Source organism: Tasmannia lanceolata, unplaced genomic scaffold, assembly GCF_043159265.1.
Source record: "Tasmannia lanceolata isolate RefF3 unplaced genomic scaffold, GAP_Taslan_0.1 ptg000008l, whole genome shotgun sequence".
NCBI lineage: Eukaryota > Viridiplantae > Streptophyta > Magnoliopsida > Canellales > Winteraceae > Tasmannia > Tasmannia lanceolata.
In genome coordinates this window covers 69,254,313-69,281,925 of record NW_027518685.1, presented here as the reverse complement: position 1 = coordinate 69,281,925, position 27,613 = coordinate 69,254,313, and the positions used below count along the sequence as shown (strand labels likewise).

Here is a 27,613-nt window from a genome sequence, read left to right as displayed (position 1 = left end):
CCAAAGGAGGACTTCAAGGCACCTAAAAAATACAACACTGGCTTAAGACTAGCGTTAGTCTGCTAACTAATGCTGGTTGTTGAAGGGTCAGAAATGCTACACTCTCTAACACCAGACAGTATTACTGAAAGGATATTCCAAACCAAACCATATGAAACGAAGAATCATGATCATGGAGAGCTCAAGATTAATATCGAAGGAGCCAGGATTGGTGGAATTCTTCAACATGACGAAAGAATGATTCTTGGTTTATTCTCCATTGAAATCATGAAAGAAAAGTTTTTTGGACTAGAGCTCTCATCCATTTTCACAAAATGGTGCAAAAATGGGGAACCCCAAATCTATAGATTAGAGCCGATTAATTATTTGCAGTAGATGTAATTACGGGGAAAATTCAAGCCCCCATGGAAAATATCCCAATGATAACCCACATTAGAAAAATCCTCAACACTTTCAGAGCCTGGTGCATAACTCACATGCCTCGGCCGCAGACTTCCTCTCAAAGTGAGGTTGCCCATGCAAGGGAGAAGATATCCCTCTTCTCCGCATCTCTCCTTGATAACAAAAATCCATATGCAATGGCATGTAGGCCAACCCTAAAAGAGGGGCCACAAGTGAGGGGGTGTTAAAGTATGAAAGATTAAATAATGCCGTCTCCAGCCGCTTAAGCTTTTGAAGCAACTGGTTGTTTGACACGATCCCTCGAACTCCTCACCACCCGTGTTACAAAAGATGATAAAAGATGTAACCAAAACTAAATCAATAGAGTTTCTGGAGAAGAAAACAATCTTCACGATCATACATTTTTCTTGATAAAAGAAGAAATCAAAAATAATTTTTCTTGTAGGTTTATGTTTCTTGAAGAGGCTCACGCAACTAGATCTCGGCTATAACAATCTTCACAATCAAAGTCTTGCATCATGTCTTGGCAACCTCTCCTCCCTTCAAACCCTGGATTTATCAGGGAATAATCTGACATTCACATTTGGCGCTATCTCAACAGGTACGGGGCTATTAGCATTTCCTGTTTAAGAAAAGTAAACTATACATTTAATAAAGAAAATAGCATCTGATCAAGGTTGGGAAAATGATAAAGAGCCCATTTTTGTGGCTGTCAGCTAAATCAACAGAATTGATCAACTTCCACATGGCACCAGTGGGCCCAGAAAGTGATCCATAGGAAAAAATTCTAAGGGTGATTTTTTTAGCATTTTTCATATAAGTAATACATCCAAACATAGCTTATATAAGTTTGTAACATGCGGGCGGTGTTTTTGCTTCTTTAACCAAGTACAGTGACATGTGATATAGTATAACTAAGGCAGGCTGGCAGACCATATTTGGATAATGCCATTACTCACTTTGTTTTGCACCTTTTATGAGTGGATGTTTATACCATCTTGAATATTGTAGTGTCATTATCAAAATACGGTAGTGCAGATATCAGTCCCCCTAAAATAATCTTCTAACCTTGTGACAATAGAATTTGGCACTACTCTGTTTTCATAATTGCAGAATCTCAGCTTGTCTGTTCTTCCTTAATTGCTTTGAGTGCTTTTGGGGAACTATAATAACCTTTGACAGCCATTTAAATGATAAAAGACAAGATGAGTTAGTGCAATTATCAAAACATGGGAGTGTCAACATTAGTAGCCTAGAATATACACTAATACAATACCTAAGATGGAAGTTCAATTTTTGCACCTTTCAATTTTATTGAACAATATAAAGACAATTGCAAATTCATATTTCAAAATAAAAGATCTGTTTTTCTCAGAATAAAGTACACAAAACATAGATCAGAAAAGAATATATAACAATAATGCAGGGAAATAAACCACACTAAAAAGGGGAAAGAAGAAAAAAGAAAAAAAATGACAGATTTTAGTTGGGCTTTTGCCGATGTATATTACACAAACACTACGCAAATCACGCACCGCTCTTACTCCAAGGCTTGATGACAACAACGACAATGATAACCACGATTATGAGAAGGATTATAATAGCAAAGCACGTCAATTTCCGTTTGTTCCTTTGCAATTTCTTAGCCTTTTGGAGAGCAACCGTCCCAGATGAAACGTGATCCACCGCGCTCGAAACCTAAGTTAAAAGCGTACTTAGCAAAACGTGGTTCGGCACCACAAAAAGGACGAGGATGGGGAAAATTCGAGTTTAATACATTATTGGTTCAAAAAATGTAGTAAAAAATGAAAACACAAAAAATGCATTAAAAATTTTGTCATTTACAAAAATATAGTGGGGGTAATAAAGTTGGAAAGTTGGGCAAAAAATGTATTTAATACCATCTTAAACGTGCTTAAAATATTTTCCACAGAAAATGGGGGTTTTTACTATAAAAGTCTTAAACAAAGTACTAACTCCATACCAATAAAAAGAGATTTTTTTCAAAAAAAAAAACAAAAGAAAAAAAAAACTCTCCTTAAACAGTGTTTCGTTCACTACGGTTAAAAGATACTGTGTATATGTAATGTAACAACAACCACCCGATAACAACAACTTTGAGATGATTTTTTAGCATTTTTTTAGCATTTTTAGTTTTATATTCCATTGAGAGCAATTTATTGTTTAGTAATAAATGAAATAGGTTTTGGGTGTTTATGTCTTGATCATTTTTGTTGTAGGTTTATGTGGCTTGAAGAGACTCACGTATTTCTACGTCTCAGAGATAACAATCTTCACGATCAAAGTCTTCCATCATGTCTAGGCAACCTCTCCTCCCTTCAAACCCTGGATTTATCAAGGAATAATCTGACATTCACATCTGGCGTCATCTCAACAGGTATTTTTTGACAGGATTTTGTTATCTTTCTGGCATAGTACCCGCTTTAAGAAAATTAAACTATACATTTAATAAAGAAAATGTGAAATGATATTCCCACCCCCTCTTTTAAGATCTTTGGATCTCACAACCCAGAGACAACCAACACAATGACTGGGCCAAATCTTATAGTTATATCATCTCCACATGTTTACAGGACTAATTATGTTATTACTTTGAGTGGTCATGGTTAGGATGAAGCCTAGGGTCAAAATTAAGTTCCACATATGGGCAAGGGTGTAATCAAGACCGTTGATCAAGTTGACCATCATAAGTCAACCCATACTGTCCCTTCCATTGAGAGCAATTTATTGTTTAGTAATAAATGATATGGGTTTTGGGTGTTTATGTCTTGATCATTTTTCTTGTAGGTTTATGTGGCTTGAAGAGACTCACGAATCTATATCTCAGCAATAACAATCTTTATGATCAAAGTCTTGCATCATGTCTAGGCAACCTTTCCTCCCTTCAAACCCTGGATTTATCATGGAATAATCTGACATCTACATTTGTCATCTCAACAGGTACGGGGCAGTAGGATTTCCTCACCCACAATGATGATGTGTGGAGTATTTTTTGACAGGATTTTGTTATTTTTCTGTCATAATACACCTTAAAGAAAAGTAAACTATGAATTTTATAAAGAAAATGGGAAATGATATTCCCACCCTCTCTTTTAAGATCTTTGGATCTCACAGGTCACAACCCAGAGACAACCGATAACTGGGTCTTAAACAGTACATCACTCAAACAAAACCTCAAATGAGTCTTACGATCAAGCCTAGGGTCAACATCATGTCATACATAGGGACAGGGGTGTGAAACATGATGAGGAAAACCCATATGGTTCTAGTCCCGTACGTAATGGACATCCCATTCACCCTATTAACTACTATAAATATCAATGCTTTAGCTTCTGATAGGGAAATCCTTAATGAAGCATAATGTTCCACAGGGCAAACAATAATGGGCCAGGTTTGTATTCGTCAGTTAGTTATCAAAACAGATCACATCCACAGGGCACAAGTGGCAGGCACAGGAAGTGATATGCCTTCATGGATGCGAAGATTGGATAATGACTATTTATCATGTAGGCTATGAAAATATAATAATACAAACTTTTTCTTTTTCGGAAACCTTAAAAACGAGGGTTATGAGTCACACCTTTGATTGATCTAATCCGTTTATTTCATCAGCATTGCTTTAGTTCTCCAAAGAAATCTTATGAAAATATGAGGGGATAAAATAAAAATACTCTAAAGTTGCATGATCTCCTTACAAGATGGAACGGGACATGGTGTCCCTTCACGCGATCAAGTATCTCAATTTCTCAACAATGAACTCTGAAATTCTCCATGGAGAGGGAGATCTCCCATCCAGCTCATCGAGCCACCTGATAACAATTAGGGAATCAAGTTTACCCTTTTTTGGCATGCTAATTGGATAAAAAATTTATCATTTTTTACAAAACCCATCGTATCACATGTGCAACCTGAATAGGTTTAAAGGGAACACAGTAAAAGACGGTCTTACCGGATTGTGTCCATCTATCCCAACTAGTGCAAGAGTCCTTTTGTTCCCAACAGGCTAGCCTACATAGTTATAAACAGTTTCTAAACAGTCACTAGTCACCGAGAAACCAACCCTTGCCTTCATCAATAGCAGTCATCGTAGGAAGATGGGCACCCTCTGCCCACCTGGGATGATCGTCCAACCCCAACGTCTCCTTGTACTTTCTATTGATGCCAGAATCCAGACTCGAGACTAGGGTGTTACTTCAAAATGAACGACTTCAAGTCTTCATTCGTCTTAGATCTCCGATGTCTTTGGCCTTCATAAGCGGTCCAATGAGAGCTTCTTGGCCTCAATCCAAGCAATCTTGTCTTAACACCATTATGATCTACAACTTAGACATTCAAACACATTAGTGATCTTAAATCACTTGTGTATTGGAATCATCAAAATAAGATGGGAATGCCAAGGTGGGAACCATTGGGCTTACAGACCATTCCCAAACAGACTCAGAAAATGAGACACCGCTCCCAAACGGGCTCAAAGAATATAAGAGACCATTCCCAAATGGACTCAAAAAATAATACACCGTTCTCAAACGGGATCGAAGAAGATAAGAGACCATTCCCAAATGGACTCGAGAAATGAAGCACCGCTCCCAAACGGGCTCGAAGAAGATAAGTGACCATTCCCAAATGGACTCGGAAAATGAGGCACCGTTCCCAAACGGGCTCGAATTCGGTTCGGTTACGGTTTGGGAAAAAACCAAACCGATGGGATCGGTTCGGTTCAAGAAACACCCTTAAATCGAACCGGACCGAACCATGTGCAGCCCTACATGATTTCAATGAAATGTACAACTGACCAATAATCATCAAATAGACACATTTTCCTCAGACCCCTAAAGTTTAAATATTTATACATATTTCAAAAAAAATGTAAACATCATCTACCTTAAATGACAAATGATAACTAGTTTTACAAAACAAATGAAATGGAACTAACTCTAATTGAACAAAATCTGTTTGCAAAAGAGAATGCGGATAAGATATAATAAAATCAATGGTCTAAACCATTCATTTCTATAGAATGAAGAAGGGTAATACTTTACACAGACAATATGAACATATTATCATGACATGCCATGGATGATTAAATTGGAACAAGTTAATAGAAAGGAAATCACATATAATTTTAATTCACAACAATCATGGAACAAATTGAATATAATAGGTCAGATATACCCTCCCAAATCATCTATCCATCTATCCAATTGAAGAATTTGTCATTCAAGCAACCTAAATTCCATTCAAGTAGTCCTCTACACATATGGAGTCAAGAACACAAGCCAATATTTCTATAAATGTCTCTCTTAATTATGGCTAATGTTTTAGGCATTTCACCTAGTGCAAACTTAAAGTCGGTCAGTTAGCATGCAAATTCTGTGATAAAGTTGCTGTAATAAAGTATATATCCATTTAAGAACAGCCCAACTTCATGTATTTATCAAAACTATAGCTGTTTCCAACCAACTGAAGCTTGTAAACTTTGTGCCACCACAAGTAGTATGTTAAACGGATCAACAAGGCACACAAATTTTACACCTTCTTTATTCATCTTGACAGCTTTACAAAGACCAAGGTTACGGTGGTTAACTGTTGAATTAACAAAAAGGAATACAAACAACAGATCAATTTTAGCCCATTCACTCAAGGAAGCAGAGGAAGAGGTCTCAACCAAATCTCAATTGAAAGCCATTTCCCAAAACATATTAACAGCTTGAATGAAATAAAAAAACTCAATGCTTTAATAGTCATCAAATACCCTGGAACTCGCCTATATATCACAAAGGAATATGACCCAATATGTATACCATGAACTTTTAGTTAGTTTTATTTCAACCTTACTTCAAGGCTTGATGAACTAATAAGACACAAAACTGTATAACCTATTGAATTAAGAATATTATTCACTCATCACATATCATGAAAATGCTACCCTTTTTTTTTTAGGAAGAAATACGTGCATTGAATACCTTCATATCAAAGTAACTCATGTAAAAAACAAGGTAACCTAAAGTAATCATGAAAATTCTCAACTAATCAACATTTATCTTATATCCATAGGATGTGTGAAAGATTATGGAATAAAGGATTTTGTATTACAATATTCAACTGAAACTAGGAAAATTACCATAGAAATAAAGAGAGCTTATCATTTTCAGATATCCATCTCGGTAATTTTTATTTGAAACATCACACAAACAACAATACATTCCAGTACCTTAATTCAAACAAAATCATAAGTTCAAAGCTTTGTTTTCTAGTATATTCTGGAAGAACTTAATAAGAAAAATTGTAAGTCAAAATACCGGGTTCTATCACATTTATGAAATAACAAAAAAAAATGTTGTTGGTTTAATCTCTAATGAGATAGCTGAAACTCGAGTTCTTAAACTCTAGTCTTAAATATGACTCTCATTCTACAGCCCTTATCATAACATCCACAATCATAAGGAGAATCAAACGAAAAGTCAAAACACTATAATCAGCTATAAAGGAAATCTACAGCAAAGACCTCAAGAAATCATGATGAAATGAAATTCTCATTTCGCTCTTCAAATGATGACAAAATAAAATGGCACTATCCGCCAATTCTATCAAAAGAAAAATCATTAGCTATTTATAACCTTTTAACAGAAAAAAGAATATAGGTGAAATAAAACCGAGACATCAACATGGTCCTGCATTCTGAACACCTAAACATCACGCAATCTAAAGCAGATCTACTCATCGAGTCTTTTCCATGTATCACAAATATACTAAACACACCACTGGACATAATATAAAGATTTGAAACTGAGCCGGATTCACCATTATGTCATAAGATCAGAAAGGAATTGCTCTAGTTCACAAATGATTTATAACATGCAAAATAGAATCCAAAGCGAATTTAAAAAAAAAAATGAAATGCATCAATCATATAGATTAAAAAAAAAAAAAAAAACTGATGACAGATGCAATGGTTTCCTTTCTCTCAAACATAAAAGTCAAGTTCCAGAAAACCTTAAGAAAATGCCATATATCTGAATGTGCAATGACTCCCAAACAATACAAGTAAGAGAAATACCTGTAAAGCACTTGCACTTATGAATCAGAGATATCTCTCTCTGCTATTAGAAACTCTCCTTCAGCTTTTTTTTTTTTTCAGATCTACTCTTTTAAAAAAAAAAAAAAGATCAAAGACCCTACTCTCTTTCCCTCACTAATTTGTCTTAGATCTCTCTATCTTCTTCTCTCTACTTTCTCCGTTGATCTCTCTTCGAGATTTTCTCTACAAATCTCTCAGTCTTCTCCTCTCCCTCAATTTCTCCCTCTACAGATCAGAGAACCCCTCTCTCCTTGATTTTCAACGAAAATGGAACCCCCTTTCGAAGCCCTAATTCGATCCATTTTAAGGGAAGTGATAAATTCCACCCCCATTTTCCTCCCTAGACAACCCCACTTTAGTGTATTTATAACCACTTTTTTCCCTACAAAGGAGTGGCTCAGGTAGGAAGGAGGGGTAGAATTTAGATTTTTTTGGCACATGAGATTGATATAGGTACACTAGGGCTGGATAATTCACCCCCCTTTGTTACGCTCAACTTGAACCCAAGACCTGGGTTGGGGTACGACTTGGCTCGATTTATGGGTTTCGGGAACTTATTCGATTTTGGGGAAGTAGGGTCCGGTCAAAATGGGGTGTCAACAATATCCAACTCTAGAATTCGAAGGATGAGGAACAAGGTAAGGGAAAAAAAATCTAAACTAGTATATGGATCTTGCCCAAGGAATTGAAATTAGAAGGAAACTCAGTTTCCTAATGTAATAATGGAAATTTAAGATGAAAACGTAGCAAATATACTTAGAGATATAACTAAATATGTGTTTATTGTTGTAGTGACTACTCCTAAGATTTTTTTTCTCTACAATTCACAATCCAAAAATGGGGAAACATTTCTAAAGATCGAGTGTTATTTAACTCTGTTCCACAAGAACGCAGGCACTTTCTGTCCTGGAAGGATGAAGGAATGCTCTTATACATTGAATTCTCTTGAATATGGTAAGTAATAAGGATAAGAACTATGGTGAGGTACTCCTAATCAACTATGTTTCTTAATCTAAATAATTAATTAATCAGTACCCAATAATCCTACGGTTAGATCTTAATGGATCTGATATATTCTAACATATATTAGACTAGAATTCGGGGGCCCATGCTCCGCGGTTTTCCATTCGATCAATGTCCACCATCGCTTTTTTTTTTCAAAACAGAGATCTACGGAGGTATGTCCCTCGTATAACAATGAGGTGTGTAAGATCCCACATCGAAAAGCGAGAGAATGTTCCTAGGCTATATATGTGGATTCTCCTTCTCCATGTGTAGATGTGTTTTCAGCATCTCCAAGGGGCGGGCCCCGCGGAGTGGGTCGGACTCGGTTAGTGCTATTGGAAAATAAAACCGAGGAGGGTAGAAGACCCAGAATCGAACAATATTTACAAAGTGGGGTCGAGGCGTGACAAGGTGCATTTATTATCTCGCTAAAAGATGAATCTTTCCTAACTATAGATTTTTTTGCTCCCACGTGTACCTTCTGCATGTGATCAATATTGTTGATCTATCTGGTGACCGAAAGTTTTTTTTTGTTTGAAAAATGACAATTTATTTCAATCTTTCAAACATCTTTACAAGGGTTGCGACCAGGAGTCCCAAATACAGAACAAAAGGTATCCTAAAGTATGACCTCGAATACCCAAAGACTACCTCTAAACCTCCGCATGTGTACTTATGTTACCATAAAGACCTAAGATTCTGACAATGTCCCTAACGCTATGGAAACCACCCTACTTTCAGAAAATTCCAATAGCAACTCATCTTTAGACCGCTCACCTATGCCGAGCACTTCTCCAACTCCTCCAGGATGTGCTGGATTCGGAAATCTGACATTTCAATGAGGAGATCCTCCGGAACCCGATCCAAGAATCCAAGAATTTTTCTGCTAGGCAATCATTTCCCCCACCAGCTAGATGCCCACCACCTTGTTAGCTTCCCAGTTCTGCCTCCTCACCACTCTTTCTTCGTTCAAGATTAGTTTGAAGAAAGGATGTTTATGCAACGGCGAGTGGGTGTCTTTGACCGTGTCTGTCCCATAGAGGCTATAAAGTTTCCAAGGGCAATCTTGGGTCCTTAGCTTAAATAGTTTCCATTGCTTCCGGAGAAGATCTCCCGACATCTCTTTATCGGTTGGGTCATTGAAAGAAGCCCTCTCTTCATCATAGGTCATCGTCCTCATCCTCTTAAGAATTTTTTCTAGAACCAAAATCTCCATAAACAACTGCTTGCTCCAACTTCCATAAAGAAATTTTTTCGATCATAGGTGATCGAAAGTTGATCTATCTTATGGATTTGATTTTCATGTGGCGTGGGACTAGCAATAATTAGGTCATCTCATAAACGACTTGAAAACACTTCCAAGATAGGAATTTGTTTGGAAAATACAGACGAAAGTGAAAGGGCACTGATAATTCACCCCGCTTCACAATAAATTCACCCCCCTTAGCAATCCTTTAACTCAAAAGGTCAAAGGGACTTATGTATCCGGTTACCTATCTTTTATTTTTACAAAGCAATTTCCCCCTTTGGAGAGCCACCTTTTTCAAAGGAGCCTTTGTTTTGAAACAACGGACAAAGATGACTCTTTGAGGAGGAGAAAGACGACTCTTTGCGGTGTTTCTTCCTTCCCGTTGCATTTTTATCTTTTTTTTAGAGAGAGAGAGATATATATATTCCAAATGATTAATGATAGGGAGAGATATTTAAGAATTTGTCCCTTCTTAGGAAAAGTAAACATTATCTAATTAGGTAATATAAGGATAAAATGGGCAGATTAAGCTATTGGTAATTAAGAAAATTACGTGGAGATTCTTATAGATATGTTGTGATGTAGTCGGTTTTTAGTAGTTTTCCCTAATATAATTAAGGTTGAAATTGGTAGAGACAAAAAATTAAAACTATTTAGGACACAATACTATGCTATTGGTAATCAAGAAAATTTTGGTCAGACTCTTTTAGATATGTTTTTATGTAGAGGGTTTTCAGTCATTTTCCAAAAAAATAACTTGAAATGCCCTCACTAGTTTCTTACCAATAAAAGTTGAAATGGTAAAGTAGAAAAAGATAGAGGGTTACATTTTCAACTAAATGTTAAGGTTAATTAGTAGTATGTCCATTAGATGTGTTCAATGCCAGGTGGAGTCCAGCCGCCGACCAAATTTCGTCTGGCGGACTGCCCATTTGAGCCATAATAATTAGGGGTCAAGGCTTTGATCGATATTGGTCTCCGATTATTTTTCTGTTGGACACATGGCCCATATGTACACAATTTTTTTGAATAAAAATTATTCAAAACATCAGAGGAATATAACAACAAACTCTTCAGACTAAAACATTGTCTTTTTAGCGTTACTCAAAAGTTCATGTTGAAGAAAACAAGTTCAATGTCTAATGCATGCAACATAAATAAATACTTAGTAGAAATATTTTTTTTCTAAAAATTATTTTTTGGCTAAATAATATGTTAGAATGGCTAAGCAGAGTATATTTTATAAATGAAATACTTATAGGTAAAAATCCTTTTCTAAAATTCTGCATACATGCACTCGTAAATAAGCAAAAATCCTTTTCTAAAATTCTGCATACATGCACTCATAAATGTATGAGCAAACATACGGGCATACATCAAGACACAAACATATAAATATGCATACACATACTAATATATTTATTAATAATGGAGAAGCATAATTACATGGATCATAGGAGTTACTTATTCAAAATTTCTGCTTTTTGATAAAGAAATAAAATCTTCTAATGCTTCCGTAGTTGCATTTCTGCTTTTTGATAAAGAACCGGAATCTTCTTATCCTTCCGTAGTTGCATTTTACCAAGTAGGGTTTACAAATCTGTCAGATATAATGTAGCTTTCAAGGCACAAAATTTGGCGGTTGATAGATTAGGAACCTCCAATGTATGTGTTGCTGGCCATTCTTTAGGAGCTGGCTTTGCCCTCCAAGTGGGTACAGCTTTGACCGAACAAGGGGTGTTTGTGGTGTCTCATCTGTTCAACCCACCATACCAAGGCTAATGATCTCTTTATTGTGCTTGAATAACCAACTGTATGGATCATTATCAGCAAAACAGCATCTCCTTTTGATCATTGTCACATTTGTCCTAAATGGTATGTATTTTGAAATTTGGATCATAGGAGTTACTTATTCAAAATTTCTGCTTTTTTATATAGAAATAAAATCTTCTAATGCTTCCGTAGTTGCATTTTTGCTTTTTGATAAAGAACCGAAATCTTATAATCCTTCCGTAGTTGCTTTTTCATAGGACCCACACGAATAATTTTGTTGTTGAGCTTGCAGGCTTGAGTTGCAGTTGGAGAGGTCTACTTGCAAAGAATGACAGTTGCTTGGGTGGAGTAGAGTGGGAAATTGAGGTTTCATCTTATTTCATCACTTAAGTACAGGAGACAATGTTCACCACTTGAACTTTTTGTTGATAGTCTGTCTTTGATTTGTTGGCTTAGAAGTTGGGATTTTGCTCGATTTTCATTCTGTTTATGTTTACGAAACTGAATTTGTTATTCCTTCCTCTTTCCAAGAAAATGAATTTGTTATTCTTTCCTCCTCCATTTTCATGTCCATTTTTAAATAGATAATTTATATGAGCTATTACTCTTTTTTCACATGTTTTGAGGCAAAACCTGCATCTCCAAACCCAATATTTTTAACGAATGCATATTTCTGCCTTTAAAACAATTTTAAGCCAAACTTTCTTTTTTTGCCTGTGCATCGCACGGGCTGTAGAATTGAGGTTCATTACTGTGTCCATGTAGAATTCAAAGTTTTTGTGATGTTCTAATACCACTTTACGGGTTAAGATTAGGATTCGTCATTGTAACGAAAAGAAGGATAGTAAATTGTCCTTTGTTATTTAAAAGAAATTTCAGAAAATAAGATTTTCTTACGTGTCAGCCTCTCATTCGTCCTCACATGCAGAGAGAGAGAAAATAGAAGCCAAAGAAAAGGATTGCTCGTGATATCGCCGAGATTTTCTCTCTCGAGATGTCGGTTGCTTTCCTCATCTCAACGTCACCACCTTCGTCTCGTGATACGCCTAAAATCTCGGCCCGTGATATTCTCTCTCTCTCTCTCTCGATGTCCGTTGGTTTCCCATCTCAACATCTTGCGATATATTCCGGATTTGTTTTTCCTGACTTTTGCCATTCCACCATCACCCCTATCTCTCCTCAGGCCCAGCTCTGCTTTCAGTTCCTGAAGGTATACACGGTCCAAGAAAAAAAGGTATTTTCCTTATCTTCCTCTTCTTCTTAGGTTTCCTGTTTATCTTCTACAACATTGGGATTTTTGTATTTTTTTTTTGGGGGTAATTTAGGGTTTCATACCCTCAGAGCCTTTCCCTGTCTCCCTGTCTAATACATTGGCTTTAGGGGTATTTGTCTCCTGTATGAAATCTAAGATAATTTTTTAGTTTTCTTCATGGATGACAATTTGGTATCTATTTTTGCTACAAACCTATTCTCATGCCCAGCTTCATTCTTGGAAATCAGGATCTGGAGGGCAGTTTTCATCTCCTACGAAGCAATACATTCAACCTTCTTAAAGGTGAATTTTACCACTGTGTGTTGCTCTGTCAAGCTATGGTAGTACTTTTGATAGAAAAAAAGTAATATTTTTTACTATTAATGAGGCAATTTTTTTCTTCTTTTCCTTCATATCCTCGAGGATATGAAGGAAAAGAACTTAGTGAACTTGCAGTTTTATTCTTTTCTCTGTTTTCTCATTCCATTCACTGATTTTAAGGGGCAGTATATCTACCATTTGCTCAACGGTATATTCTTCTTTGTATTCCATTCTCTGATATCGCCTGGTGATTCAAAAATCATATGCATAGTACCCAAATTGCAAGAGTGACCCACCACTTAGAGTTTTATATCAACCAGAGCCATAAGAGGAACACAGTGTAGATCATCATGGGTATCTTCTCTTTTTGTTACAATGGATGGGTGTTTTCTCCAAACATTTCCAAGAAAATCCTGCAATCCGAAAATTTTTGTTTGGGCTACTAATTTTTAATGTAAATTTTTTTTCATTTCCCAAACATTTCCCAAAAAATCTGGCAACCCAAACTGGGCTATTATTTTAGTCTCATCTTCTTTTTTATGGTGTTGTTGGATGGGATGCTCAATACACTGCATTGGTTTAGATTATCTTGCCATTTTGATGGCATGTTGGTATTTAGATTCATATTTTTCAGTCAAATTTTGGTAGGTATTACGTTACTTGGCTGATTATTTTTGGGATTGGTAATTTCTATCTCAAGACCTGCTTTGTTCTAGAAAATGGTGTCCAAAGCTCAAAGCCGTCTTTGAAATGGAAGAAATTCATGTCAGTGCTCAATGCCTTTTCTAAGAAGTTTCATCACATTTCTTAGTGGGCATGCACGTAGTTATGTTTGTTGCATTGATGTTTATGGGATTAGTTATGTTTGTGCCATTGTTTGTTGCATTGATATTTCCATAGAAAAATTCCTGCTGCTTTTCGTAAGGGGAATTTACGTGGTTATGGATGAAATGCCAACTCCAATCGTCATTCCAGTGTTAATATTGGTTTCTTTTTCATAACGATTTTACATATCTTCGACAATATGGGATACCTTCTTTGAGAGGAAGATATCCAAGTCAAGTGTACTTGGACTACGATTCAAGTATTTCAGCGTCTATTAAGATTTTTTTCCTCTGGTTTTCGTAAGGGGAATTCAATGCCAAGTCCAAACATCCTTCCATATTCCTTTCTTTTTTGCAAAGTTTCTTTCTCCCAATTCCGAACTTTGTTACAATATTACTATGCTGACTTTTTGCCAAGTCCAAACATCTATTAGGAATTCTTGCCAAATGGAAAAATCATTGTTTGAAGATGGTAGAAAACTAAGTTTCGAGGTCTTTTTTGTTTACATCCCTACCTTCAAAAAACAATCCCTCTTTCATGGAAAGATCATTGTTTCAAGATGCTAGATAACCACATTTCTGTGGCCTTTTTTTGTTACTTATTAGGAAATTGAACTTTGCAATTTATGCACAAAAACTTTCTAATCTCATGCCAAGGACCACTTTGATGCCTCTGATTTCTACACCTTTACTAATCAGATCCCTCATTCATTTTATACGGTCACCAATTGCAGATACTCTTAAGGTATTTTCTGTAATACATATAATCTCACCATAACCATGGTTTCAAATTTCGGGTTTACCATAACCATGGTTTCAAATTTCAGCTAAAATCCGAAATACGAAAACCAAATTTGGCGAAATCTGGAATTCCATGTTTTACCATTCGAAATTTTAAGAAATTGATTTTTTTTTAAAATATAAAATTATTCCAAAATTTTGGTAATTTCAGCCGAAATTTGTTAAATAATTAATTAATAAATTTTCCAATTACCGGTTTTTGGCTGAAATTTTCGGTTTTGGTCAAGACCGAAATTATAACCGAAACTGAAATTTAAAACCATGGCCATAACACAAGTTACTGTACTACAAATTGAGTTGAAGTTTATTTAAAACAGGTTTACTTTGTCTCCACTCCATAAAAATCCGCCCTCACTTCTCTTGCCTAGAAAATTCATGACTGTTAGTTGTCTGCTGGCAATAGTTATTACAATTTCCATGACGATTGCTAGAATGTTAATTCTTCTTTGGTATCTCATAGTCCTCAATGTTTTTGAGTTCGGAACTCAGGTAACTTTTTTCTTTCTATGCTTGCTACTATATTTTTGTTTAAATAGACACGTTTCGAGGATATCTACTGCTGCCTCTGAGAGGCAAGCCATACTTCAGTTGATAAAGGAAACACAGCCTCTCAATGCTGATTGCCAAGGTGTGTGGCATCCTCATGTATTGTTTACAGTAGGTATGTGGCATCCTCATGTATTGTTTACAGTGATTATTCGTCTCTGGGCATACAAGCTGTCCATGTATACCCAACAATATCTCTGCACTGGATTATGTGTTTGTATTGGAGTTGTAACAAGATACGAATGTGTACACATTTGAATCCAAGAATGGCGAGGGCAGGTTGCTACTCTATGGAGAACTTCTAAGAAGGTGACTCCTCATTGGTCTGCGAGAGTCAGGAAACCAGGCCTGTTTTAACCCCTAAATGGAGCCCCCCTACTGCCGGAATCGTTAAATTCAATTTCGATGGTTCCAGTATGGGGAACCCTGGACCAGCTGGGATTGGGGGTGTTTTAAGAGATAGCAACGGTGTAGTCCTCCAGGCTTTTTCGGGGCCCATCGGTAGGGCTGATTCAAACGAGGCAGAGGTCAGGGCAGTGCATCAAGGCTTTTTAAGTTTGCTAAAGGAGCGCTCAGTTAGATGTGTGGTGGAGGGGGACTCGTTGAATGTTATAAGATGGCTCAGAGGCTCGCGAGATCCCCCTTGGCGTTTTCTTCAATATTTTGATGAGATAAAAGACCTCGTACAAGATATGTCGGTATCTTTTCAGCAGGTGAGAAGATCGGCTAATGAGGTGGCTGATAAGTTAGCAAAAGACGGAGTGTCAAAGCAAGTTCTCACTCTTTATGATTTTCTCCCTCCTTAATTTCATCTCTCAGCAGTTGTTGTTTTTTGTTTTTGTTTCTCTTCTAGTTCTGTAAGGGGGACTCCCTCAGTCTTCTTTATTATATCATACTACCATTCAAAAAAAAAAAAGGTGACTCCTTGAGTAAGTATACTCAGATTTGTTTGTCATGAATCCATGTTGCAGATGTTACTATGTCAATCTTGTTTGTTTCTTTCATACCCAAAAAGATATGTTTATGAGAAGGAGATGGTAATTTATTTACTATTACATGAACAGTACAAAAATGTAATGCATATACAACCACTTTCAATGTAATGCGTGTTTGCAAATGCGTGTTTGCATACAGGATGACCCAAACATTTTACCAAGTAGGGTTTACAAATCTGTCAGATATAATGTAGCTTTCAAGGCACTAAATTTGGCGGTTGATAGATTAGGAACCTCCAATGTATGTGTTGCTGGCCATTCTTTAGGAGCTGGCTTTACCCTCCAAGTGGTTACAGCTTTGACCAAACAAGGGGTGTTTGTGGAGTCTCATCTGTTCAACCCACCATACCAAGGCTAATGATCTCTTTATTGTGCTTGAATAACCAACTGTATGGATCATTACTAGCAAAACAACATCTCCTTTTGATCATTGTCACATTTGTCCTAAATGGTATGTATTTTGAAATTTGGATCATAGGAGTTACTTATTCAAAATTTCTGCTCTTTGATAAAGAAATAAAATCTTCTAATGCTTCCGTAGTTGCATTTCTGCTTTTTGATAAAGAACCGAAATCTTCTAATCCTTCCGTAGTTGCTTTTTCATAGGTCCCACATGAATAATTTTGTTGTTGAGCATGCAGGCTTGAGTTGTAGTTGGAGAGGTCTACTTGCAAAGAATGACAGTTGCTTGGGTGGAGTAGAGTGGGAAATTGAGGTTTCATCTTATTTCATCACTTAAGAACAGGAGACAATGTTCACCACTTGAACTTTCTGTTGATAGTCTGTCTTTGATTTGTTGGCTTAGAAGTTGGGATTTTGCTCGATTTTCATTCTGTTTATGTTTACGAAACTTAATTTGTTATTCCTTCCTCTTTCCAAGAAAATGAATTTGTTATTCTTTCCTCCTCCATTTTCATGTCCATTTTTAAATAGATAATTTATAAGAGCTATTACTCTTTTTCACATGTTTTAAGGCAAAACCTGCATCTCCAAACTAAATATTTTTAACGAATGCATATTGCATCGCACGGGGTGTAGAATTGAGGTTCATTACTGTGTCCATGTAGAATTCAAAGTTTTTGTGATGTTCTAATACCACTTTACGGGTTAAGATTTGGATTCATCATTGTAATGAAAAGAAGGATAGTAAATTGTCCTTTGTTATTTTGAGTGGGGGTCTTTCGTTTGTCAAGGTGGGGCCCACGTATTCAATTATTCAAATTGTTTATCAGTTTGGTTGTGCTAGGAATGGCCATATCAAAATCCACCTCCTTCATATCCACCTCTTCAATTGATAGTACTATATTGTGGTTGAGGTTCTTTTCATGCTTGGTCTTTCTATTTTCCTCACATCTGTCATATCAATAGGCTGTTGAGAGAAGTCATATTAGAAAGGTGAATACCTTATTGTTAGGTTGTTTATATTAGTTATGAAACATTGCCAGCTACATTTTAATTTCATTTCCCAACAGGCTTGCCGCTTCTTTGGATCTCTCTTTCAGTTCTATTTACCTCTTATGGTATTTTTTATCATGCAATCAAGCTATTTAAGTGTAAGTTTTTACGGCTTTTGTTTTTTTCACCCGTGCATCGCACGGGGTTTCTTACTAGTATATATATACATATGAGAGAACGGTTCCTACACACATGTGTAGATAAATTATCTACACACTAGCTTAAAATACAATGGGGGCCACATTATTTGGGTGATCCAAACCATTCATTTTTAAGGCCCTCTCATAGATAGGGTATCCACAAAAAATCAGATTCATAGGATCATCCTCACCATTCGAACTGTGGAGGCAAAAAATAGACTAATTTGTGAAGGTTTAAAGACATCCATTTTACCTCCACAAATCGTAGGGTTGGGATGATCCTATGGATCTGATTTTTTGTAGACACCCCATCTATGTGAGGGCCTTTAAAATGGATGGCTTGGATCATCCAAACAATGTGGGCCCCCACTGTATTTTAAGCTAGTGTGTAGAGAACTCTCTACACATATGTGTAGGAACCGTTTTCTCTCTCTCTCTCTCTCTCTCTATATATATATATATATATATATATATATATATATATAGGAAATGGTTTGTGAGAAGCTGCTCAGATAGCTTATCTGAGGATGGATTTTTAAAACAAGGGTGGGCCCACATTTTGGGGGTGATCTTAAGCATTCATTTGGAAGGTCCCATCATGGATGGTGTGTGTACCAAAAATCAGCTCAATTTGATCATCTTAACATGTCAATTTGAGGAGGGAAAAATGGACAGATACTGTTCGTCCACAAATTTGCCCAATTTTTCCCTCCACAAATGGAAGGGTTGAGATGATCCAATGGAGCTGATTTTTGGTACACACGCCATCCATGATGGGGCCTTCCAAATGAATGCTTATGATCACCCCCAAAATGTGGGCCCACCCTTGTTTTAAAAATCCATGCTCAGATAAGCTATCTGAGCAGCTGCTCTAAAAACTCATGTGGCCCACATATTTGGGGTGATCCAAAGCATTCATTTGAAAGGCCCTTCCATAGATAGGGTGTGTAGCAAAACTCAGCCCTATAGGATCATCCTAACCCAATCAAAGGTGGAGGGGAAAATGGACAGACATTGTTTCTGATAATTTTTTCCCTCCACAAATGGCAGGGATAGGATGATCCTAAAGGGCTGATTTTTGGTACACACCCTATCCATGGAAGTGCCTTCCAAATGAATGCTTTGGATCACCCAAAAAATGTGGGGCCACATGAGTTTCTGAAGCAGCTGCTCAAATAAGCTATATGAGCAGCTGCGCAGGAACACCTCTCTCTCTCTCTCTCTCTCTCTCTCTATATATATATATATATATATATATATATATATATATATATATATATATATATATATATATATATATATATATATACACTAGTAAGAAATCCGTGCGATGCACGGAGTGAGTGGTTGATGCCGGTGGAGAATGTACTGGTTTGACACATCTCAACAAATTATAAGAAATAATTTGTAGTTGCTAAATATCAGATTATAAGAAATCATTTAGTAGTTGCTACAGAAAGAGGAGGGGGGCACATCTCAAGTATAAGAAATCATTTAGTAGTTGGTATAGGAAGGAGGGGGGCCACCCATACCAGCTGCATCTCAACAAATTCGGCATGAGGCTACAACATTGTATAAAAAGTGGACAGAGTAACCACTGTAAAACATTTAGTAGATGCTACAAAAATTCGAACGGTTAGAACTCTAGCAGACAGTAGTGAGGCGTACAAAGAGACATACAAAGAGATATGGATGTAAGAAAGCTGTAATTTTTCATGTGTTGACGATACCAAGAGATACGAAATTAAGGAAGATGTAACTTTTCAATGAAGAGATGTGAAAACAGGGAGAGATTCCAGGTCCTTATTTTTCTTTCAGTCGTTATAATTCGACTCTAAAAGAGTAAAAAATTCTAATTCAAAGAAGATTGTTTAATGTTTTTACATGGGTGGAAATGCGAAAGCTAATAAAAATCCCCATCTTAAAAATGGGTATCAACTAAGATTATACAATTCATGTTATGACGCTGTCTATAAAAACATCCTCATTTCATGGGATAACAAATGTTAAATCGAGGAAGAATGTTTTGAATTTGTCTAGTGAGACAACCAAGAAATTCTACACATGAAACATGTCCAACTGTTATAATCAAACTAAAGACCAATTCCTTTCCCAATACAGGAAAATAAAGACAAAAGTCAGACAAATAGAGAGAGCTCCTTTTGCAAGAAACTGTTGAATGTGAAAAAAATTGCTATAAAAAATTAAAAGCGCACAACATTCCCAGAATTCGGCAGATACATATGCAATCAAAATCCAAAAACTGAAGCAAGAGGATAAAAACAGACAATAACAAAGAAGAGAAAAACATTCCAAAAAAAAATACAGCTTACCACATTCTTGAGAACATGTTGATAAAACTAACTGTGGGTCAATCTCGGGATCATGCAATACTATGTTTCTACTTCCACCAAATGCGAAGCATCGAGTAGTTCTTGACATTGAAATGTAACATCAGATCTTCTCAGCTACAGTTCCAAAAGGCAGAAAAGTGCAAAGAATCATGAAAGTTTCGAACCTTCTGTATAAGCTTCTTCCACCTATAACAGTTTTCAAAACCTGCCCAAAAAAGAAATTAATTGAGAATGATACAAATAAAAGCATGCAAATGGTGGATCAAAGAAAATAAAACTTAGAAAAGATATAAAATAAGAGGAAGCTCCACAAATTAGAGCTCACCTCAACTCACCTTCTTGAGTGAGACATTTTTAGCGGCCCTAATATACCGAGATTAAATAATAAAAAAACAGTTCAAAGACCGAAAATGTGAAACTGATTACATGTTCTTTAAATGTTTTCTCGCAAATTGGGATAATTGTGACATGCTGACTTTGTGTTGTTTTAAAACAGTTCCAAAATCAGTTAAACTGATAGTGTCCAATGTTTAACTTTGACCGGTTGCAGGATTAGATTTATAGATTTGATTTAACCAAGGATGTGAAACAATTTATGGTTAAGATTGGGTTTGATTAGAAGTCTATTGTGTGTCTTAATAAGTGTATTTGACGGTCTACAAATTGAGATAAAAAAAGTATTCACATTCAAAAAAATGTGGTGTTGAAGGTGAGCTCCAATTTCTTGACCTACCTCCTACTTTATGGACCCACACATTTTGATTCTCTTTGATTAATCATTTGTATGCTTTTATTTGCAGTATTCTCAATTAATTCCATTTTTTGTCATGTTTTGGAAACTATTACTGGCGGAAGAAGCTTATACAGAAGAAGGTGAGCTCCAATTTCTTGAGCTTCCTCTTGCTTTTATCTCCTTTCTAATCTCTGTTTTCTCTTTGATCCACCCTGACGTTTATCATTTTCAGCTCTCTTTCTTACAGTAATAGGTTCTCACTTCCTCTGCTTTTCTTCCATTCCTTTTTTTTTTTTCATTTTGTTGTTCACTTCTCAGTGTCTATTTCCATTTTAAAGTCATCTATTCTGGTTGTAGTTACTTTATAGGACTTTGGCATATCTTCTTCCAAAGGTGGATGCGTTATAGAAACTGCCATGAATCACCCAAATTAGAGCTCACCTCAACTCACCTTCTTCAATGAGACATTTTTAGCGGCCCTAATATACCAAGATTAAATAAAAAAAACAGTTCAAAGACCGAAAATGTGAAACTGATTACATTTTGTTTAAATGTTTTCTCCCAATTGGATCATTGTGATATGCTGATTTTGTGTTGTTTTAAAACAGTTCCAAAATCAGTTAAACTGATAGTGTCCTGTGTTTAACTTTGACTGGTTGCAGGATTATAGTTATAGATTTGATTTAACCAAGGATGTGAAACAATTTTTTGTTAAGATTGGGTTTGATTAGAAGTCTATTGTGTGTCTTAATAAGTGTATTTGACGGTCTACAAATTGAGATAAAACAAGTATTCACATTCAAAACCTAGAGACCATAGTTTACAAACGCATTTCATCACTTTTCCTGACATGGGTTCTACATAAAATCTCAGTAAAGTGAAAAGCTTCATTTCCATATCAACAATCAAAATTCCAAAACAAATAAAAAGGCAAAGAACTGCCTGCACATACTGAAACAAAGAAAATGAAGTAATATTGAAATTTTTTTCCATTTATATGCAACAACAGGAAATGAGAAGGAAGCACAAAAATAAGGTCAAATGAATAGCTTCTAGATAGAGATAGAAACAACCTGGCTGGTGATATTGTCTTTGATGGAAGCAGGTAAGTTGAGATATATCAAGTTGTACCATGCGAACAAATGATCTTAGGCAATCCTAGATTCAACAAATCAAAAACCTTAAAAACCCAATATAAACAATGTTGGAACCCATAGTAGATTATTACAAAGCTTAGGAAAATGATGTCTACAATTAAATGAAACATAACATATCCCTATAGAATTCCATGACTATCTATACTATATAAATGTGAAAAAGAGAAAGTTTTTTGGATAAACCTGAAAGGAATTGTCATGAAAAAAGGAAAGGCCAGCAAGAGCAAATCTCTGCTCGGATGTAAAAGACTAACATTGCACAAAAGGTAGGTAAAAAATTCTTTCTTTTCTTAAAAACATTTCATCGAGCAGTTTCTGTGCAAGTGAAACATATGTGGAATATCAAATGTTTTTCCCCATACCTTTCAAGCTACCACAACCCATCCTTTGCAGGGGCTACCCTATGTGGAATATCAAAGGTTTTTCCCCATACCTTTCAAGCTACAATAACCCATCCTTTGCAGGGGCTACTCTGTAGATTTAAAAGAAGAAGAAAGAAAACACAGCAACCACATCCAAATTTCATTGCACTCCACCTTTATAAACCAACTTTTATCACCTTCATGGCAGTGAAATTGATATATGCTCTCAGCTTCATTATTGCTATCGTACTTAATACATACTTGAGAATCTGAAAAGCCACCAATACTCTCTCAAAATCACCCATAGTTGCTATAAAAAAGTCATCAATACTGGCTCCCAAAATCAAGCTCATAAGAAATTTGCAGAGATCATTAGAAATGATCATTGGATTGATTTTCATCGTTTTCAAATAGTCAAGAGAAGGGATACCATAGAAAATCTTAAATACTTATACAGAGTGGATAGTATGGTTTTTGAGTTAGACCTTGAAATAGAGGACGTGAATTCAATGGTACAATAGATCTATCTAAATAATAAAGATATTCATATAATTACCTCTGTAGACAATTGCAAAAAGGGCTCTCTCTCTCTCAAAAAATTCCACTACTTCCAACCAGATCTGATAAAAGAACCCAATAACCGAGGGCTCATAGACAGGAAAAATTGGGGAAAAAGGAAAAGAAGCTGGAGGTACTTCGATGCCCAACCTTGAAGAGCATGAGAAAGAGACTTTGAAAATTAATAGCATTATCCTTTTTTAGGAAATAAAATCTCAGACTTGCTTGGCTGCATTCTCATCCATTTCATATCATCCACAAAGCATCAATTACTGAAATCACGAATACATCAACATCACATTTAACTTCATCAATTTTGAAACATTTGTAGATCCTGTCATATTCTAAATACGGAAATTGATGGATTAAATACTACAACCAAATGAACTTGGCATATTGTGTTAAAATAATTTTACAATGGTGGTAGCCAATGCAAAAGAAATAGTTCAGGAGCACAATCCTCATTTCTATCACCATCAGGCAATCAAAATAGATCCTCAAGATAGCTCTGCAAAGTATGATATTGTTACAACTCCAGACACATAACCCAATATTGGGTATATGAAGGAAGCTTTTCAAAATCAAAAGAATAATCACTGCAAAGAATGAAGAGGAAAACATACAACTTGTATTACCAGAAGTCCAAAAACCTCACTAAGTAGGAAACAAACCTACGAAGAAAGGATGGACCCATGTTATGAAGTTAAAAACATTGACCCGCAACTCCCACAACAACCAAATGCGTAAAATAAATGGGTTCTGAATCCATCATTGTTGTGTCCATTAACCCTAACCAATTGTCAGAGTTGGAAGAAACAAATTCCTCCTGAAATTGTAAAATCCCAGATGGAATGCAAGCAATCTTTTTTCACCAAAATTTAAGGAAAAAATGCAGAAATACATACCTGAGAAATGCAAAGATGGACGATGCACGGGCGGCAAGGAAAAACTAATACTTATTAACACTTTAGCATACCCATCCATTGAATACTTCCTATATCAACTTCATAAATTAAATCATTGAGGCCATGAAAAATGCCACTGGGCGCATAGAAAGAATAGCAAAGACGACTATGGCCCAGGTTCAAACCCAGCTCACCTACCAAAAAAAGTATAGCGACGTAAGAGAATTGCAGATGATCTAAAGAATTTTAAAGAGATTCACCACGAAATATATATCAGTGAAATGTCCTAATTAGAATGTAAAATAATCAAGTTTAAGATAAAAAAATTCCCAAATTAAGTAAACTTAAAGAGTATATCTGATGATTAACGGCTGCAGTGCCCAAAGTACAGCCTCCCGAGCATTGAGGACAGATCTTGGCTAGCCAGACATCCTGTAGACTCGTATGAGTGCATTGGCATGAATTTCCATAGACTCGTTTGAGTTCATGGCATGAATTCCCAAAACTCTAGTCTTTCCGGATGCATGTAACTACACAATCCTCAGAATCCAATCTATAAGAAAACCTCAGAACACAACATCACAAGCTAAAAAAAAAATCACACAGAAGCAATAAATGATAACAACACACCACCAATAAACCCAAAGTTCCAACATCTCAACACACTATAAATGAAAATTATGTAATGCACAGTTCAAAAAGGGAAATAGAGAAACATATACAACAATATTCCACAAGAATTACCTAATAATCATAGTCTAAACTTCTGAAATAGGATAAGGAAACGAACCAAATGAAAGAGCTTTTGACCTGTAACTGACGGCTAGTTTCTAAAAAGATGAAATAAAAATGATTGAGCCGGGTAAAATTAAAGAAATGATATCATTGCATTTTAATTTCTACATATTAGCTTTTGTCAAAAATATACACCACTGTTTGATGGTTGGAAGGGTGTGTACAAAGAGCCAATGTGAACAACTTATATCCAAAGAAACTCATCCTTTCTAAATCTTCTAGCTCAGAATTAAGTAAACTTCAAAAATAACAATGTTTGATGGTTGGAAGGGTGTGTACAGAAAACCAAAGTCAAGAAGTTAAATTCAAAGAAACTCATCTCTTCATCGAAATTCAAAGAGACTCATTTATTCTAAATTTTCCAGTTCACAATTAAGTAAAATACAGAAATACCACGACTAAGTTTTCAAATTATGTTGCATCCAACAATGACCCTATTGGTTCAAATTCAAACATGATTAAGCAAACTTCAAAAATACCATGATTAATTTTTTTCATGAGAAACTTTTATATCCAGAGATTGTGTGCAATTCCAACAGACAATTGAGCAATGGTAAGATTTGTTTATACCTGCAATACAATTTTTTTTTAATGGTATACCTGCAATACAATAGAAAGAGGAAGATCATAATCAAAATAGATAAAACCCTCAAAAAAACATTCTTTAAGTAGAAAAAAATTAATACAACTGCTCATCACCACCTTCTCACTAAAAGTACCATCGTCCGCAATGACGCACCAAGGCTGTAACAGTCCATCTGCCATAAATATCCATTGATTCAACAAAGAAACCTCATAGTAAGGATTTTTCATTTCAATCCAGAAGTACCAACTTCCTATAGTTGTAGGTTTGTTTGATTACACTCTTTGAGTTTTTTAGCATCCCCTAATTTTGATAAACCTTATTTTCACTCAACCAAAATATAGAGCATCCCCTTCCTGATAAATCCATCAAAAAAAGGCTAGAGAGGTGAAATTAAAGTCTGGAACCCAAACTTAGCAGCAGATGGCAACAGAAGGTGTCTTAAATGTTTGCCAAAAGCCTACTCCTGGAAGAAGAAAGGAATCGAATCAACAACAACCAAAAAAAGGAAGGAAGGAAGAAAGAAATTCCAAAACCAACAGCAGAGCTTGAATAATCAGTCGCAGATTGGGAAAAGAATCTCCAGATCGATTGTTGAGCCCCAAAACCCATCGAATCTTTAAAAAACCAGGACATGCCGAAGGGATGGAAAGGGTGAAGGCCGATGGGAATTCGTGGACATCTCTTTTTGCACGATTTTCTCCCCTAAGAACTCGCCAGTAAAGAGAGCGATTCCGATTTTCTCCCCTAAAAACTTAGCAGCAGATGGCAACAGAAGGTGTCTTAATCATTTATAAAGTAGCGAAGGGGGAAAATGTAAGCAATAGGAAAAGCGGTTGAATAAATGGGCTTGCTAAGCAATTTAGCCGAAAGCCATTTTGTGGCTAACGTTTGCACCAGCGAACCGCCACTTTTGAGCCTCCGTGGATTTTCTCACATGCAAAAGTCAGCCGTGACATGGCTTTTCTTAAAATTGCCTAGCAAGTCCCAATGAACACATGTATAGTACAACATCAAGTGGTCTTAAACTATGCTGCCTGTAAGAACATTTTAGATAATTCAAGTAAGCCGGCCATCATCAACATCCTCTGAAAAAAGTAGTACCCTCATAATCTCCGAAGTATCATCAGATTAAACAATCGATGAATCGGTGTAATTCTCAATAGTCAATACACATCAAATTACTTTTCATGAATTCTAATAAGATAGAAGATGGAATTCTCCATCGAAGATTCTGACAACAGTTGGCATGGTCGTTCCTCTGAAAATACAGGGAAAAAAACTGAGAAAAGAATCAGAGCATAATTCATCATAATAAAACTTCAAGGGGTGCATTAGAAAGAGGAAGGATGTGAGGTTTTGGGAAGAGAGGTAAAAGGAAAAGAATATGTTCGAACAGTGCATTGAGTTGGAGCTCGAAGACTTGAAACAAAACAAAAAACACAAATCAAACGAACACTCCTAACATCTGGCAAAATCCAGAAACTTCGTGGTTGATGAAGCAGCTGTATGGCAGTTGTGGTGCGTGTGTTGAGGCGGTCCTGAGAAGATAAGTTCGGTGAGGATTTTCGGGCTTTGCTAATGATCTCGCGATACCGAGATTTTGGAGAGAGAGAGACAGAGAGAGTCTTCGTGGGAATCTTGGGTCGAAAATCTCGATCGAGATTTTCTCTTAGGCGAGATTTTGGGGGTGAGCGAGAGATACAGAGGGCAATATTCTTGGCAAGAGAGGGTTTTCCCTATTTTAATGGTTTTTTTCCTGTTATTTTTTTTTTTTTGGTGATTTTTTGGGAATTTGAGAAAATCAAAATAAACAGGAGGACGACACGTGTCTGTGAACAGTAAAACTTCCCTTCCTCTTTGTGGACACACTGTGTGTCCATTTTTTTCCATTTTCCCTCCACTGTTTGATGGGTTAAGATCATCCTATGAGTCTGATTTTTTGTGGACACCTTATCTAGGTAGGGACTTTCAAATGAATGGTTTGGATCACCTAAACAATGTGGGCCCGCATTGTATTTAACCTGAATGAGTAGATAAGCTTAGCTACAAGACCGAGTAGCAACACTTTTCTGATATATATATATATATATATATATATATATAGGGATTTGCTAGGATCCATCGCTAAAGGCTTTTCGCGGCTGGTCAATCGCATATCAGACTAGCCACCTCGTGAATGGAGACAAAAGCTGTTGTCTCCATTCACGAGGTAGCTGGTCTGACGTACGACAAACCACCCGGGAAATACCTTTTGCGAAGGATGCTAGCAATTCCCATATATATATAAGTAAAGCTGAATGT

The 27,613-nt window shown here is 36.2% G+C and overlaps 3 long non-coding RNA genes across 11 annotated transcripts; 2 read left to right on the top strand and 1 right to left on the bottom strand.

Annotated features, from left to right (window-relative positions):
• Nucleotides 1-11,492: 11,492 nt before the first annotated feature.
• On the top strand, nt 11,493-12,077 carry LOC143883796 (uncharacterized). The gene is made up of 2 exons (XR_013252546.1): nt 11,493-11,630; nt 11,821-12,077. It is a non-coding gene; the product is annotated as an uncharacterized LOC143883796 (long non-coding RNA).
• Nucleotides 12,078-12,768: 691 nt separating this feature from the next.
• LOC143885542 (uncharacterized) lies at nt 12,769-17,175 on the top strand. Of its 3 annotated transcripts, XR_013253435.1 has the most exons (4): nt 12,769-12,910; nt 13,029-13,083; nt 15,263-15,581; nt 16,190-17,175. It is a non-coding gene; the product is annotated as an uncharacterized LOC143885542 (long non-coding RNA). The 3 variants fall into 3 exon arrangements; XR_013253434.1 differs by lacking the exon at nt 12,769-12,910 and having other exon boundaries at nt 12,919-13,083; XR_013253433.1 differs by lacking the exons at nt 12,769-12,910; nt 13,029-13,083 and having other exon boundaries at nt 13,698-15,581.
• A 2,867-nt stretch (nt 17,176-20,042) lies between these two features.
• LOC143885541 (uncharacterized) lies at nt 20,043-25,755 on the bottom strand. Of its 7 annotated transcripts, none has more exons than XR_013253432.1 (5): nt 25,429-25,755; nt 23,932-25,326; nt 22,023-23,852; nt 20,381-20,421; nt 20,043-20,296 (listed from the first exon to the last, which is right to left on the bottom strand). It is a non-coding gene; the product is annotated as an uncharacterized LOC143885541 (long non-coding RNA). The 7 variants fall into 7 exon arrangements; XR_013253430.1 differs by having other exon boundaries at nt 20,043-20,421; nt 22,023-22,107; nt 22,469-23,852; XR_013253429.1 differs by having other exon boundaries at nt 20,043-20,421; nt 22,023-22,468; nt 22,540-23,852.
• Between the last annotated feature and the right edge of the window lie 1,858 nt (nt 25,756-27,613).